Genomic DNA, 16,848 nt, shown 5'->3' with positions numbered 1-16,848 from the left:
AACCCTGCTTTTCATTTATAGGGCTTATTAGAAAGTGTTTTCACATCTATTCTTTTATCTCTCACTGTAGATCCTCATTGCTATCTCAGATTCAGGGCTGGGCATGCAGAGGCAGGATATTTTCATTTTACAGATGAGGAAACTGGGGTCTGGAAAGATAAAGCCACCTGCCCAAAGTATAAAGGAAAGGAAGGGGAAGAAAACAAGTATTTTGTTGTCCTGTTTTTCAGTCGTGTCCAAGTTTCTGTAATCTCATTTAGGGTTTTCTTGGCAAAGATACTGGAGTGGTTGGCCATTCCCTTCTCCACCTCATTTTACAGATGAGGAAACTGAAGCAGACAGTATTAAGTAAGTGACTTGCTCAGGGTCACACTGTATCTGGAGTCAGTTTGAATTCAGGTGTTTCTGACTCTAGTCCTGGTGCTTTAGCCACTGCTACCTAATATGTATTTAATTGTCATTTGGTCCTTACCCTTACTACAACCCAATGAAATAGGTACTATTATTATCCCCATTTACAGTTGAGGAAACTGGGGGAGATGGGAAGTTTAAGTAACTTGTCTTGGATTACATAGTATAATTATAAATCACTCTTCTTTTCTGAGATTTCATTCTCTTATCTTAAAAATGGGAGAAGAGGCAGGGGTGAGAAAGTACATCTGGGACTGAGACTAGCTTGACTTTCAGCCCTGGGTTCTTGCCACTACACAGTGGACAGAAGGCAAGTCTGGAGTCGTGAGACAGTTCTTTCCAGTTCTTTAGAAATCTCAGGTCTTCAGAGTCTGTTCCTCTAGCACAGTCATAATACCTCCTGCTTCTCCATTTGTGTTATTTAAGGAGTCCCCTCAGTGACCCATAATTCTATTTTCAAGGACCCTGCATTAGACTGGGGCATCTGGAAAGTGCTTAGGGAGTAAATAGATCAGTGGGAGAAAATCTTTGTGAGGAGGGGACAATCATCACACTTAGCAGCATCCTTAGAGAAGTTGGTAAATATAGTATAGAAATCCACAATGGCAGAGCTGGGGAGAATCTTAAGTGCTAGAGTGTCAGAGCTGGAGGGACCGTAGGATATAGAACATTGGTTGTCAAACCTGGGAGGGTCTTTAGAGCATAGAACATATATTGTGAGACTTGGAAGGTATTTAGAATGTAGAACCTAAATTGTCAGACAATTTAGAACAAAGAACATAGATTTGGGTGGTCTTTAGAACATAGAACACAGAATATCAGAAATAAAAGGGGATCTTTGGATATTGAATGTCAGATCAGGAAAAAAAAAGACTTTAGAAATAATCTAGTTCAACACTCTTAATTTATGGTTTTAATTGAGATAATAAAAAAAATCCCTGAAGCTGTAAATTGAGACCTTGTTTTCTGCTTCTTGATTCCCTGTGTGATCTTGGGCAAAGTTCTCCCCACTCTGAGCTTCAATTTTTCTTCTCTTTAAAATACAGAGAATGCTCCCCATCTTCCCTAGCCCCAGAGGCTGTGTGCTGAGATAATTTGTGAAATTAGGAGTACAGAAGTGCCCTCTGGTGGGAAATTCTTGCTTCTGCCTTACTTCTGCTGGGCTGGTCCTGAGCTGAAGAGTTTTATTCTGGCCACCTTTCTTTCTTCCTATGGGCCCCTCCTGGTGGAGTAGGGTACCAAAAAAAATGAAAGACATTTTGAAAAGATGGGAAAGCAGTTACCCACATGATGGTGCAAGTTATGGGGATATATTGGGAATTTGAAAAAAGTGCTCAAGTTCCTTACTCTTTTTCAACTCTCCCCACCAAAACATGAAGGAAGTAGAAAAGTAGCTACTAGTTTTGGTGTCTGGGCCAAGCAGCATTAAAAAAAATGCATCCTCATATTAACTTTTTTTTTTTCCTGAGGCAATTGGGGTTAAGTGACTTGTCTAGGGTCACATAGCTAGGAAGTGTCGGATTTGAACTCAGGTCCTCCTGACTTCAGGCTGGTGCTCTATCCACTGCCCCACCTAGCTGCCCCCACATTAACATTTTAATAAAAAGTTAGCTAGGGAGGGAGAAGATGCTCATCAATTAACAAGAATTTATTAAGCACCTACTACATACCATAAGCATACAGCTACATACTGTGGGTACAACGACAAAATGTTCTGCCCACAAATTCTATTCTATTAGTAGAGTCAATAGTAAATCACTGTAAAGGGATAGTTAAAATGAATGTCCATTCTATTGCGAAATGCTAGTGGGGTTAGTGGATAACAAGCATTGGATCTGGTATCAGAAAAACTGGCTTCCTGTTCTGGGTTCATAATTTAATTAGCTGTGTGAGTGTGAGCAAATTGCCATCTCTGAACTTAAAATTTTTCTCATTTGTAAAACTTTTGAGATGTGTAATATATGGAAAAGACACTGGGCCTGTGAGTTCACTGATACAGGACATCTCCTGAAAAGGAAGCTCCCATCCCAACACAGATCCTATGTAGAGACCTTAAGACAGAGTGATGATCTGTCCTGGTGTCTGTAGTCTCTCAAAAAGTCCATCAATAGATTTCAGGGGATCTGTGGACTTAGATGGGGAAATACTGCATTTTTATTTCAATATAATCAGTTACCTTTATGGTCTTTTTAAAAAAAATTAATTTAATTTAGTTTATTTATTTTATACTAACTTTTTATTGACAGAACCCATGCCAGGGTAATTTTTTACAGCATTATCCTTTGCACTCGTTTCTGTTCCGATTTTTCCCCTCCCTCCCTCCACCTCCTCCCCTAGATGGCAAACAGTCCTCTATATGTTAAATACGTCACAGTATATCCTAGATAAAATATATGTGTGCAGAACTGAACAGTTCTCTTGTTGCACAGGAAGAGTTGAATTCAAAAGGTAAAAATAACCCAGGAAGAAAAACAAAAATGCAAATAGTTCACATTCATTTCCCAGTGTTCTTTCTTTGTGTGTAGCTGCTTCTGTCCACCATTGATCAATTGAAACTGGGTTAGGTCTCTTTGTCAAAGAAATCTACTTCCATCAGAATACATCCTCATACAATATCGTTGTCGAAGTGTATAATGATCTCCTGGTTCTGCTCATTTCACTTAGCATCAGTTCATGTAAGTCTCTCCAAGCCTCTCTGTATTCATCCTGCTGGTCATTTCTCACAGAACAATAATATTCCATAACATTCATATACCACAATTTACCCAGCCATTCTCCAATTGATGGGCATCCTTTCAATTTCCAGTTTCTGGCCACTACAAACAGGGCTGCCACAAACATTTTGGTACATACTACCTTTATAGTCTTATGCATCTTATTCATTTAAAAGCATTATTCTGAGAAGGGGTCCATACCTTTACCAGCTACTGCCAAAGGCAGTCCTTGTTTTAGAGCAGTAGTTTCAATCTCCAATAGAAATGGACACCTGAAGCTGCATATTGACTTAGAAAACCACAAATTAACATTAACTGTGTTGTATTGCATATTTATTTATTTTGTTAGATATTTCCAATTACATTTTCATCTGATTTTGTATCCAGGAGTTTTTCTGCCAGTATGTGTCAGAATCAAAACATGAACCTTTGGCTTTAAGGCCAGCCCTGTCCACTGTATCATTCTGTCTCTCTAAATAAACATAGGATATTTAAGTGGTGGTGGCTGTGGGATAAGCACATTTTGGGGAGGGGAGAATCAGGAAATGTTTCATAGAGGAGATTGTGACAGTGGTGAACTTTAAAGGAAACTAGGAATTCCAAAAGGCAAAGATAGGGAGGGAGTGGATTCCAGGCATGAGGGAATTATTTAGCAAAAGCATGGAAACGAGATGTTAATGTGAGGAAAAGCAAGAAAGCTTGATTAGATTGTAGAGTGTCTAAGAGTACACATACTCTTGCCACTCCTTAAATTTCAGCATCCTGAGCCAAAGCCCCCATCACTCCACCCTAGTTGTGGCTCTGTACTCTTTGATTAAACGCACTTTAGTCTGTGGACAGAAGGCAAAATGAAGTTTTCGTCAGGGTGCCCCCCATGTGTGATACAATAGTGACCTCCAGTGGGGCATTTAGTAAACTCCTGTAACAATCAGCTTCAAACCATTTTGGTATCCTCTGCAAGGCAGAGGAATAATGAAATGTCAAAGAACAAAGTCCCCTTCTTCCCCATTTTACAGAGGGGAAACTGGGATTGAATAAAGGGGAAATCTCAAATAGGTAGCAATCAGGATATAAATCAAGGTTTCCTGAAAGTCCTTTATCAGTATGTATACTGATTAGTAAGTAAGTAGTTGTGTTGTGTTTCACATTAAAATGCTAGTGGGGTTAGTGGCTAACAAACATTAGATCTGGTGTCAAAAATCTGGGTTCCGGTTCTGGATTCATAATTTAACTAGCTGTGTGAGTGTGAGCAAATTGCCATCCCTGAACTTTGTCTTTTAAATCCAAATTCCTATAATCCTCTGTCTGTAGATTAGGAATAAGATCTAAAAAAGGGGAATTGTAAATTATAAAGTACTTATGTTGATGATGATGATGATGAAAAAATCAATTAATGAACATTTTAAGGCACCTACTGTGTGTTGAGGCACTGGGCAAAATGCCTCAACCCCAAGAGACACAGTCCCTGCCTTCAAGGAGTTTCATTCTAACTGAGGAAGACATGTACAAATATGATAAAAGTACATGCAGCATACATTAAAAATGAATGCAAGGTGATTTGGAAAGGGAGTACTTACAACCAAGGGAGACTGTAATTATTCTCCAAAACTATAATACAAAATGCTGCATGCACCTGAGAAGTTCATGAGATTTATAATAATCTAGTTTTAAGTGAGAAGATATTACTGATACATGTGGATAGAGGGGTTGATTAGGAAAGAATTCCTGGAGAAAGTGGCCTTTGAGCAATATCTTATAGAATGCTTAGGATCTCAATTTATTTCAGCAAACATTTATTAGGTACCTATTATGTGCCAAGCCCAGGGTTAGGTGCTGGGGATTCAAAGACAAAAATGAGAAAGTTCTTACGCACATTCTCTCCAGATGGGATACAACTTGTTCACAGAAAACTATTGTATGAGGAAAATTAAGGCTCGGGGTTTGAAGAGTAGATTCGAGGTCCTGAGAATTTGACATGTCACAGAATTGCAGAATTTGAGATTTAGGAGGGATGTCCTAGCCATTTAGTCTACCCTCTTAAAGTAGATCCCTATCAAATACCCAATAAATAGTCATCCGGCTTCTGCTTATAGACCTCCAGAGGGGATGAGCCCTCCTCTTGAAGAAAACCATTCCTTCAACATTGGGCACCTCTAATTTTTAGAAAGTTTTTCCTGACATCAAGTCAAAATCTCCCTTTTTACAGCTTCCTCCCAATGCTCCTTACTTTACCCTCTGGGCCAAGTGCTACTTTTTTTATCAGAAGCTCTTCCAACACTTGAAGGCAGCCATTGCTTGCCTCCAAGTCTATTCTAGCCTGCATAGTCCTGGGATCTTCCCCTGATCCTCAAATGGCATGGTCTCAAGGTCCTTGACTATCCCGGCTGCTCTCTTCTGATCACTGCAGCTGTCTTGTTTTTAACAACACAGTGCTCCAAATACATTCCCAATAGGGTGGGGTGGGACTCTAATCTCCTTATTCCCTTAGCTTTTTGTGGCTTCTCCATCACACTGATGATTCATTTTGAGCTTGCTCTTCATTTAGAACCCCTGATCTTTTTTTTTTTTAAACAACTTCTGTGTAATTAAGTTACATAGAACTTAATTACAATTCCGATTCTTGTTGAATTTCTCCTTATTAGTTTTGACTCAATGCTTTAGACCAGTGGTTCTCAAACTTTTGTTTTCAGTATCTTTATCCTATTAAAAATTATTGAGGATCTCTCTAAAGAGTTTTTGTTTATCTGGATTATATTTATAGACATTTGCCATATTAGAAATAAAACCAATTTCTGAATCTGTAGACCCTCTAAAAGATTTCAGAGATCCTCAAGATTCTCTAGACCATACTTCGAGAACCACTGCTTTAGACTATCAAAATCCTTTTGGATTCTGCCTCTGTCATTCAGGGCAGCTGAGTGGTACAGTGGAATCAGAAAGATTCTTCTTCCTGTGTTCAAATCTGCCTCAGACACTTACCAACTTAATGACTGGGCAAGTCACCTAACCCTGTTTGCTTCAGTTTTCTCATCTGTAAAATGTCATGGAGAAGGAAATGGCAAACTATTACATTTTCTTCACCAAGAAAATTCCAAATGAGGTCATGATGAGTTGGACATGACTTAAACAGCTCAACAGCAACAACAATAAATTCCGTCATCCATTGTGCTAGTTATCCTTCCTAACTTCATATCATCTGCTAATTTGATGAATATACAACCATGCTTTGATCTGTGTTATTGATAAAAATGTTTAATTGCATAGGGTCAAACAGATCTCTGGGACATTCCTCTGAAGACCTCATGCTGTATTGAAATTGAATCATTGATAGTTTCTCTTTGTGTCCAGTCAACCAATCAATACTGAATCTAACTGAATGGCTTATCATCTAATCCATCTTGTCCACAAGGACTCTATGGGATTCTTGATCAAAACGTTGGTTGCAATTCAAGCTTAAGGTATGGGGCAGCTAGGTGGTATAACGGATAGAGAGCCAGGCCTGGAGTCAGGAAGATTCATCTTTCTGAGTTCAAATCTGGTCTTACTTTACTAGTTGTGTGATCCTGGATGAGTCACTCAATCCTGTTTGCATCAGTTTTCTTATCTGTAACATGAACTGGAGAAGGAAATGGCAAACCACACCAGTATCTTTGCCAAGAAAATCCAGAATGGGATCATGAAGATTTGACAAGATTGAAACAACTCAACCACAACAATAACAAAGTGTAGGGCATTGAGGAGCTTCCTCATCCTGTTGGCTTTACTTCTTCATTTTTCTTTCTTTTCAAGATGGTCACCCACCAGTTCTCTGACCTCAGGGCTCCAAGATGAGACAGACTTAGAAGTGTATAGGCAAAAACAATCCTTTCCAAAGTGTTCCAAAGTTGACTAGGTTCAAGTTATGAGGGAGAACTCCTGAGAGCTAATTGTTAAATTTTTAGTGTGAGAATTTATACTTTGGAAATTGGCAAACATTGCAAATAAGGAGTTGACTTTTTTATTGTCTAGATTTAAGTGATGAAGAAAATTTAACAATGTAGATTTTATCCAGTAGATTAACTATCCTTCCCAACTTATATAAGGTGCAAATGCAAACATCTATACCTTAGGATCACAGTTCCAGGGCTGGAAGGACCTTGGAGATCATATGATTCCAAACTTTCATTTTGTAAATGAAGAAACTGAGGTCAAGGGAAGATAAGTGACTTATCTAGGCTCACACATGGTATAAATCAGAGAGAAGATTTGAACCCACTCAATGGAATTTAAAACAAGTGTTCTCCCACTGCACTGTCATGGCAGATCAGCTTTCTTGAGGTCATTATTTTCTCCTGTTCATAAAATGTTTATTTAGAAAATAATATCCATGACTACAAAAATGTAAATGAAAAGAACAACAATAAATTAATATGAATGTTGCAAAATTATATAGTACAAGCAGGGCTTAAAAAGAGAGACATGAGAAGGCACTCCAGCTTCATTCTTTGGCAGAAAAGGGAGGACCACAAGTAGTGTACATTAACACATATTTTCAGACTTTTTTATTGTATTAATAAGATATGCTTATTTTTCCTCTTTTCTCCTCTCCTCTGCTCTCCCTTTCCTTTCCTCTCTTTTTCCTCATTTCCATGCTTCTTTCTATCTTTGCTTTCTTTTTTCCCTCCCTCACTCTTTCCTTCCTTCCTTCCTTCCTTCCTTCCTTCCTTCCTTCCTTCCTTCCTTCCTTCCTTCCTTCCTTCCTTCCTTCCTTCCTTCCTTCCTTCTTGCTTTCTTTCTTCTTTTTCCTTCTCTCCCTCCCTTCCTCACTCCTCTCCCTCCCTCTCTCTCTCTCCCCTTTCCTATTTGTTATTTGAGATAGTTCTCCAGAAAGGGAAGAAGAAAGAAACTGGGGGAAACCATAGTGATGTAAAAAAAAATAAAAAGAACATGAATTAAAAACTTGTAAAAAAAAATCTTGGCCAAGATGGAGTCTCTGATGGAGCCCTGCAACATTATAGATTTCTTTCTGGACTGATCTATTTGATACTTTCAAGATGTGTAATTTCATTCAGGTATTCCTTTCATGGATGTGATTGTAATCCCTCTATACTAGGGATTCTTAAACTGAGGAGTCATGAAACTGGTTTTAAAAATACATATTTTGACAATTTCATTTGAATAGAATTAATTTTCTTTGTAATGTTGTGCATTTTTTATTTTAAAAAACATTTTTATTTAAAATCTTGAGTTCCAAATTCTATTCCTTCCACCTTCTCTTGCCTCCTCCCTGAGATAATCAGCAAATCTTGTGTATTTTATACTTTGAGAAACAGAATTCTGAGGAGGATTCCCCAGATTGCCAAAAAAGTTGTTGCTTTGTTTTGTTTCAGTTCTGTACAACTCTTTATGATCCCATTTAGGGTTTTCTTAGCAAAAATACTAGAGTGGCTTACCATTTCCTTCTCCAACTCATTTTATAAATGAGGAAACTGAGGCAAAGAGGGTTAAGTGATTTGTCCAGGGTTACACAGCTAGGAAGTGTCTGAAGCCAGATTTGAACTCCGAGGTTCATGATACAAAGAGATCAGGAACTTTGCTCTGTACTTTAATAGATGAGCTTTATAAAATTATTACAGCAGAAAAACTCATTTGCTTCTCAACCAGGTGAAGTCAATAAGTTAAGACAAACAAGATAAAGTGTTAATTAAGTACCTACTATATGCGAGGCACTGTTCTAAGAGCAAGGAATACACAGAAAGACAAAAATTAAAACAAAACAAAAAAACAAAGACAACCAAACCAGTCTCTCTTCTCAAGGAGCTCACAGTCTAACCCACTGAGGAACTTTCCTGAATTTTGTTGACATAATCTAACTTTCTAGGCAGACATTGGTCCATTAATTAATGCTCTATGCATATGGTCATTTGACCAACTGAGAAAACTGAAAGAATAGAGAAAAGGCGAGCTCATATTCTTTCTCATTTTATGTTCAAGGATACAGTGGGAGATTTTTATCAAATACTTGCTTGAATCCAGAAAATCCAGGTCTAAAGAATTCTCCCTGTCTTAACAGATTTGACATGAAGTACACATCATGTCAAATGAACTTTTTTTCATTTCTAGTGATTCTGTCTTTTAAAAATATTTATGAAGGATTCATTTCAGAATCTGTTCCATAATCTTTCCAATCCTTATTTTTAGTGAATAGAATCCTGATTTTCTGTGCAAATTTCTGTGCATATCACTGTTTTTGCCTTGCTGCTCACAGTTTTGTCTGCCTCTCCTGCTCACCATCCCTTATCCTAGAACTTTTTCTACGTATTTTTCCGAATGCTGTGCTACAGTAAACATCAGTATTCATATTTACCTACACAAGGAGACTTCCTCAGTAGCAGAACACAGGCATAATACACATGAGTTTGGAGTGGATGTTCATGTCTTCCAAGTACCTAGCTGATCTCAGTCATTTTACCTAGAGACCTGTGATATTCAGCTCTATCAGACAATTTCTTTAAGTACTCCTCTTGTGTGGCAGAATGCCACCAGTGATAATGAGATTGTTATAATTACTCATCAATCCTCTCTTCCCTATGCCCCTAACTCACTCACACAGGCAGGAACAACCCAATAAGTCCAGTGCAGCCAAACCAGCTTTCATGAAATAGGGTTAGGTTTTATAAGTAAGGCTCTGGGCCCTTTAGATATTCACATAAAAGCCAAAGCTTGATCTTTTTGCAATAATCAATGGGAGGTTACTGTTGATAAATCTTACCTAGGGGTTTACCACATAACTTCTTCTCGTGTATGCTTGTGCCCATCTCTGGTTCACAGAGAGTAACTCTCTGTGCCCAGTGAGCTTTTTTGTGCCTACTGTCAACATGACTTTACTTTGCTGCTCAGTAGGAGTGACAGTCGAGCCTGCTTGGACTCTGTCTCCTCGCTCTTCCTTAAGCAGCCAAAGGCAGGGCAGTGGTCCAGGTCCCCTCTCAGTGTAAAAGCTAATCTTGTAAGTGCTTTGAGCAGCAATTTCTTTAGGATGTGAAAGGGCTTTTTAGTAGATTATCTTCCTGTCATCTTTAAATTTATTGCTGGGGAGGGGGAGCTAGCTGATGGAGCCTGCCTCTCCAAGATAGGGCCAGAGCCAGGCAAGACCAGTCATTAGGGGTTGTTTCTCATGGCACATTGTATCATCAGGTGCTGAGTGGAACATGCCTTGGCTCACCCAAACTTTTCACACCTTCTTCTTCTTCTTCTTCTTCTTCTTCTTCTTCTTCTTCTTCTTCTTCTTCTTCTTCTTCTTCTTCTTCTTCTTCTTCTTCTTCTTCTTCTTCTTCTTCTTCTTCTTCTTCTTCTTCTTCTTCTTCTTCTTCTTCCTCTTCTTCTTCTTCCTCTTCTCTTCTTCCTCTTCTTCCTCTTCTTCTTCTTCTTCTTCTTCTTCTTCTTCTTCTTCTTCTTCTTCTTCTCTTCCTCTTCTTCTTCTTCTTCTTCCTCTTCTTCCTCTTCTTCTTCTTCTTCCTCTTCTTCCTCTTCTTCCTCTTCTCTTCTTCTTCTTCTTCTTCTTCTTCTTCTCTCTTCTTCTTCTTCTTCCTCTTCTTCTTCTTCTTCTCTTCCTCTTCCTCTTCCTCTCCTTCTCCTCCTCCTCCTCCTCCTCCTCCTCCTTCTCTTCTTCCTTCTCCTTCTTCTTCTTCTTCTCCTTTTCCTCCTCCTCTTCCTCCTCCTCTTTCTCCTTTCTTCTTCTTTTTCTCCTCCTTTTCTTTCTTTTCCTCTTCCTCCTCCTCATTAGCTTGGGTATTTAGTAAAAATTTTGCAGTTCTCTTCTAGTTCTATCACTAACTTTGTGACTTTGGGCCAGTTATTTATCCAACTGTGGGTATTTGCATGTTGTTTCCCTCAGTAGAATGTGAGGTATTTTAGGGTAGGGATTGTTTTTTGTCTTAGCCCAGTGCCTGACATACAGGAGGTATTTAATAAATGTTGTTGACTGACTGCCCTCCTTGGGTCTTGATTCCCTCATGATATTCTCAGTTCTTATCTTCCTCTGTAAACTCCTTGACAGTAGGGATTGTCTAATTGTTTTCATTTGTCCTGGCATATAGTAGATACTTAATAGCTACATGCTGATTGATTGTTTTTTCCTCCATCCTTTTTCTTTCTCTTCTTTCTACCCTCATTCTACATTGCTCCCTCTATCACAGGCTAGTAGAACTTCTGAGGACGGGGGTTGGAGCAAAACATTTAAATACAATAATCCTTTCCACATAATGACTTTCCCCAAAATGGTTTTGATATATTGAAGGTTGGCAAAAGAAATTAAATGGGAAATTTGGGGGAGTTTTGAGAAGCCACAGATGGCATGTGAAGGCCAGTAGATAACACAGAGCCAGTGACCAAATACTTAAAACGTATTTTATAACAAGGGACTGTAAACACCCCATAAAAGAAGAAAAAAAAATCAGACTTTTTTCTTTGATATAAAGAGAAGGCTAAAAGCATTTTCTTTGGATTTTCCAGATTATGAGAGTCCTGTGCCCTTAACCCCCAGGATGTGGAAGAGATAACTGTAATGATAACTGAGTGAGGTCACAAAGGGTTAAGGTTAGAAATGGGGCAGAAACTAATATATGGGTAACTGGTTTTTGTTGCCCTTCTCCACAAATGCTTTAGGTTGGTCTAGCTGTCTGGAGTTGGATCAAATGCTAGATGAGGTCCCAAGGAGCTCTCCAGGGACTGGAGAATAGGTGGATGTTTGGGGCTATGAATAGACAGTGTTGAGTTTGAATTTTTAAAGTTGGCAAGGAAACCTGTGAGCCTTTTTTGGGGTGTTACAACATGTTTCAATAAATAGTTTAGTATATGTGTGCCTATCTCATTTTATAAATGAGGGAAATAAGAGCCAAATATATTTTTATGATCTTAGCTTTACTCTGGTGTGTCAAACAAAATAAAACAAAAACATTGAATTTTAAGACAAAAGACTCTATACTTGGGAAGAAATAACTTACCTGTTTTGGGTTTAAATCTTACTGAAGAAATTTATAACCTATATAATACTGCATAAATCATCTAATCTTTCTGGGTCTTAGGTTTCCTCATCTGTAAAATGGGGGAGTTGGAAAAATGTCTATGGAAGTCCCTTCCAGTTCTATATCTAGTAGTCTTTGACCTTTAACTTCCTTATTAATTACAGTCACCATCCCCTTAAATCTTCTAGGCTCACAATCTTGGAGTTATCTTTCACTTTTTTTCTCTTTTTCTTTCTCACCCTCTCCCCATCCCTGCTAAGTGGATAAATGCACTGGGTCTGGAATCAGGAAAAACTGAGTTTATAACTAGCCTTAAACACTTACTAGCTATATGACTCCAAGAGAGTCATTTAACCTCTGCCTGTCTCAGTTTCCTCACTGTAAAATGAGGAGCCTAACAGCACCTATTTTGTAGGGTTATTGTGTGGATCAAATGAGATTGCATTGGTAAAGGACTTATAATGCCCGACATAGGCATTTCATAAATACTTATTTCCTTGCTTTTTTCCCCCTCTTCTTCATTCACTCGGTTGCTTATCTTGTAATTCTTTGTTCACCCTATCTTTTCAATATTTCATTTCCTCTATCCTAATCCAGGCTCTTATTACCTCTTACCTGGACTTCTGCACCAGCTGCTAACTTTGCTTCCTGACTTGAGACTCTCTTTTTATTCCTCATGCTACAGTCCATATGATCTTTCTAATGCACAATTAACTAAGTAAGGTTCAAAGCCCTGTACTTGGCTTTCAAGGCCTTCCCCAATCTGGTTCCAATCTACATTCCCAACTTTATTGTTCTCAATACACCTCCATTCATCCTCTGCCCCAGAGAATTAATTATTCCTTGAATGTTGGCTTTCCTGCTAGAATGTAAGATTCTTTTGAGTAGTAATTATTATAGTTGCACCCCTAGTTCTAAATCTATTATCTTATGAATCTTTGGGTCTCAGTCTCCTCATCTGAAAAATGAGAGTTTTGAATACTCCTAGAACCCCTCCCAGCTTGAAATCTATTATTTTTTCACTTCTCTGGGTCCCAGTTTGCTTAGGGAGTTGGATCTATGACTTCTAACTCTATTATCTCTGACCCTCCAACTCTATTATGATCTCTTTGGGCCTTGATTTCTATATCTGAGGATCTGACTGGACCTCTGAGATCCCATACCATCTTGAGCAGGTGCAGCTTGGCAGGAAGGACCAAGGACAGCTCATTTAAAAAAAGGCTTGCAAATCTCTCAACCAGTTTGCTTCCTGTTGCTGGGCACAGCCTGTCCCTCCATTTGAGACCTGGGCATATTAAAGGCCCCTCATGTGGTACTGCCGTCAATGCTGAGAGTGCGCTCGCACTGTGTCAGGGACCCAGCAGGGCATTTGAATTCCTTTTCAAAGGAGCCATCAACATGATTCATGCCAGAGAGAGTCCCTTGGCCTCCCCAGGGTCTGATGGCTTCTCCTGTCTCTCTAATTCCCTAATTGTCAAACACTTCACCAAACAACGGAATTTATATCCATCCTGGACCATTAATGGAGGTAATGTAAAATCCTACTCTAATAAATAACTGAGCGGGAGCTTTTAAAGAGCCCCTTGAGGATGAGTGGCAGGAAATGAAGATGCACAGGGGCTAGCATGGAAAATCAGAGTCAGATGTGACCCAGCAACTGGCTCCCCATCAATGTCACCACCCCAGCCCACCTGGCTGCCACGTTGGAATAGGCTGGAGATGACTCTAATAAAGCAGGAAAAAAAATAACCCTTGGATAAGGAGTCAGGACACCTGGAAACAAAGAATTTAAAGCTTGGTTCACCCATCACATTTATGTACAAGTAAAGTGAGTTTTAGGGAGGTTGGTACTTACCCAGGGTCACAAGGTAAGGTTAGAAATTATTTCCTTTAAAGTGCTGCTCTTATAATACCGCTCAGATATAGGTATGGAATGACTTTGAGGAAGGGTTGGGGTCCAACATTCCCAGCCAGGTCAATTTAGGAAAGGTCTACTGGAGGTAGGAGGTAGCTCCTCTATCCATACTTCCCCCAACATGTTGCTTGACTGGAATTGACTGAAGGCAATTCCAAGAAACTTTGAATGGAAAATGGTCTCCAATCTAGAGACAAAACTATGGAGACTTAAAGTCTCCATACTATCTCCACCTTTTTTTTTCCTCTTCTGTTTTTTCCTTTCATTTTGATTTTTCTGCCCTAATGTGACTCATATGGAAATATGTAAAAAGTGAATGAACATGTATAATACTAAAATAAAAAAAAAACAGGAAAAAAAGTGTTCACTATTGATTGATAGGTCTATTGGATCGGGATCTTCAAGGGAACTTTAGGGATCACAAATTCTCCCATAGTATGCTAAGTGAGAGGTTAGATTAGATATCATCAGAGGATGACAGGGCAGAAAGTGTCTTTAGAGATCACTGAGGTCAACTACCTTCTTTTATAGGGAGGGAACCATCTTAAAGAGATCAAGTGATTTGCCCAAAGTCACACAGAGATTAAGTGGAAGAAAGGGCTTTAAATCCAGATCTCTGATATCAATTTCTTTGTTTTTCCTATCATAAGTCACTGATTCCCTAGTGCTTGGTGATGTCTTTGTAGGTTCCATGATTTAATGCCAGCTACTTATTTTAGAGGAGGAAGTTAATATTCAGAAAAGGAAAGAGACTTAGTCTATGAACCTAGGGGCCATACTGAAGCTTTGACCTTGTCTCTACCGCATGAGTTTGCCTCTTAGAAGAATCAAAATATTTGATACAGGGATTGGGGCACCATTGATTTCTATAGCACTTTAGGATTTATAGCTGAGGTACACTTTAAATGCATTTACTATACCCCTCAATTATTACAGAGTAAAGGAAATAAAGAAGGAAAATGGATTTTCCCAAGGTTGTGTCTTGCTTGGAAATATTGGGGCCAAGATTTGAATCCCAGGTGAATCAGACTCATGCTTTAGGCAGGCTGTTTTCTTTTTTTTTTCTTTTTTTTTAATAACTTTTTATTGATAGAACGCATGCCAGGGTAATTTTTTACAGCATTATCCCTTGCATTCACTTCTGTTCCGATTTTTCCCCTCCTTTCCTCCATCCTTTCCCCCAGATGGCAAGCAGTCCTTTACATGTTGAATAGGTTACAATATATGTGTGCAGAACCGAACAGTTTTCTTGTTGCACAGGGAGAATTGAATTCAGAAGGTATAAATAACCCGGGAAGAAAAACAAAAATGGAAGCAGTTTATATTCATTTCCCAGTGTTCTTTCTCTGGGTGTAGCTGCTTCTGTCCATCTTTGATCAATTAAGGCTCTCTTTATCGAAGAGATCCACTTCCATCAGAATACATCCTCAAACAGTATCGTTGTTGAGGTATATAATGATCTGGTTCTGCTCATTTCACTCAGCATCAGTTCATGTAAGTCTCGCCAGTCCTCTCTGTATTCATCCTGCTGGTCATTCCTTACAGAACAATAATATTCCATAACATTCATATACCACAATTTAGTCAACCATTCTCCAATTGATGGACATCCTTTCATTTTCCAGCTTCTAGCCACTGCAAACAGGGCTGCCACAAACATTTTGGCACATACAGGTCCCTTTCCCTTCTTTAGTATCTCTTTGGGATATAAGCCTAGTAGAAACACTGCTGGATCAAAGGGTATGCACAGTTTGATAACTTTTTGAGCATAGTTCCAAATTGCTCTCTAGAATGGCTGGATGTGTTCACAATTCCACCAACAATGTATCAGTGTCCCTGTTTTCCCACATCCCCTCCAATATTCCCCATTATCTTTCCCTGTCATTCTAGCCAATCTGACAGGTATGTAGTGGTATCTCAGAGTTGTCTTAATTTGCATTTCTCTGATTAATAATGATTTGGAGCATATTTTCATATGTCTATAAATAGTTTCAATTTCTTTGTCTGAGAATTATCTGTTCATATCCTTTGACCATTTATCAATTGGAGAATAATTATAGATTAGAGTCAATTCTCTATATATTTTGGAAATGAGCAGGCTGTTTTCTTAGCAGTGTGGAGGATTGATTAGAGATGGAGAGGGGATGAGGTTGAAGGCAAGGAGACTGACTAGGAGGCTATTGCAGTAGTCTGGGTGTTGATGAATTAGATTGGCAATAAGTAGTGTAAGGGCAGAGAAGGTGATAAATGCAAGAGACATTGCGGAGATAGAATTGATGAGATTTAGATTTGAGGGCTTGGGGGAAAGAGAGAGAAGAGTTAAGTCTCCTGGCAGAAAGAAGGCTGGAGGCAGCAGATTTAATGGAAAGATCAGTTCTGTTTTAGCTATCTTGCTTTTCAGATGCCAAGGGCATATCTAAGTGGAAATGTCCAGCAGGAAGTTAGGGATAAAAAATGAAGGTTAGGAGGAGGATTTTAGATATGTATGTGTGCAGATTTATATATACATATATATGTATATGTATATGTATGTATGTATATACACTCATACATCTATATATGTGTGTATAGGTACATATACACATATATACATAAACATACACTTACATACACATACAGACACTATATACATATACCTGTTTCTGGGTATATGAATCTTTCACATAATGATGATAGTTGACCATGTAGGAATGGATAAAGTTAATGAGAGAATAGAGATTGTAGAGAGAAGAGGGTCTAAAACAAAACAGTGGGTGCATATGGGTGGGAGGGTGGCTGGGTATGACTGCTGTTTAGGAAGCAACAG

At 38.8% G+C, this 16,848-nt stretch overlaps 1 protein-coding gene across 1 annotated transcript in view; it reads left to right on the top strand.

Moving 5' to 3' along the window:
• INSC (INSC spindle orientation adaptor protein) overlaps nt 1-16,848 on the top strand; it is a 95,245-nt gene that overhangs the window by 51,340 nt on the left and 27,057 nt on the right. The window lies entirely within an intron of this gene.

The sequence above is a fragment of the Antechinus flavipes genome, chromosome 6 (assembly GCF_016432865.1).
Source record: "Antechinus flavipes isolate AdamAnt ecotype Samford, QLD, Australia chromosome 6, AdamAnt_v2, whole genome shotgun sequence".
Lineage (NCBI taxonomy): Eukaryota > Metazoa > Chordata > Mammalia > Dasyuromorphia > Dasyuridae > Antechinus > Antechinus flavipes.
The sequence above is the reverse complement of the archived record's forward strand: the minus strand, read 5'-3'. Positions and strand labels throughout refer to the sequence as shown.